Raw genomic sequence first — 1,110 nt, forward strand, 5'->3', positions numbered from 1 at the left:
GGGTTTCCTTGTCTCAGTAATGGAAGCTTCATGCTTGTGCTTATCCTGGCTAATCTCAGAGTCACCCAAACTGCATCATGTATGTTATGCCTCACACCTAACTCATCAGGAAGTCCTGTCAGCTACTTCTTCTTAAGACGTTCCATGTCCCCACAACCTCTCACCAGCTCCACTGATGATGGAGACCAAGGAATGATCATCTCGGACTTGAGTGATTGCAACAGGCTTCACCTGGATCTTAATCTTCCTTTGTCTTTTTTATTGTATTTATATATGGTATGTGAAAACTTTTTAAAAAAGATTATTTTACTTTTCCATTTAAAGATTCTACATATGGGAAAATCCAAAATTTTCATTCTACCCTGTAAGGCATCAGTTGACATCTCTGACCACTGTAACACTGCTTGACCACACTGATTTTTACATTTTTTTCATTGTTAAAAATATTTATTTGTACAGTCTATTGTAAGTCAGTACAGACTCCACTCTGCCACAGATGCGTTAAAATGATGTCTTTCTTATCCAGCCAGAGTACACACCTTCCATGTTTGCTTCCAAATCCAGATGACCAAACAGTCCTTTATCCCCAAAGTAGGCTTAAAACTGATGGCTCAGGCATTCCAGGATCTGCACCCCTCGTAAATCCCAGGTAGATCAGGAGAGGAATAAAGCCCTAGCGGATAGCAAACTGGCTGCCCTTGAAGAGCTGCTGTAGCCTCTGTTTGGCTTCTTTGCTCAGCTTCACCATGGTGACGACAGACCCGTGGAACCTGGAGACTCCACTGATTTTTAAATTATACAGATTTATATATACAAAATTCCTTCATTGGGATGTTCACACCAGCTGCTCTTTTCACTGGAGCAACTTTTCTAGAGCCCCATGATTTCTTCTTTACATCTTTTAGGCTTTTGTTCAAAGACCATTGTATTGGAGTCCATCTCAGAGCACTGTATACAAATATGTACACACACACACACACACACACACACATCCTACCTTTCATCCTTTATCAATGATAACCTCATCCTTCAAATAGCCTGGCTAGTTCTTGAAGGAAACATTGCTAGACTTATTGCTCTATCTTCAGTTTTTTAATGTAGATTTTTTTT

The 1,110-nt window shown here is 40.0% G+C and overlaps 1 pseudogene; it reads right to left on the reverse strand.

Annotated features, from left to right (window-relative positions):
- Nucleotides 1-580: 580 nt before the first annotated feature.
- LOC128108953 (mitochondrial import receptor subunit TOM7 homolog) lies at nucleotides 581-748 on the reverse strand (annotated as a pseudogene).
- Nucleotides 749-1,110: the final 362 nt, after the last annotated feature.

Source organism: Peromyscus californicus, unplaced genomic scaffold, assembly GCF_007827085.1.
Source record: "Peromyscus californicus insignis strain IS unplaced genomic scaffold, ASM782708v3 Scaffold_13__1_contigs__length_99412109, whole genome shotgun sequence".
NCBI classification, from domain to species: Eukaryota; Metazoa; Chordata; class Mammalia; order Rodentia; family Cricetidae; genus Peromyscus; species Peromyscus californicus.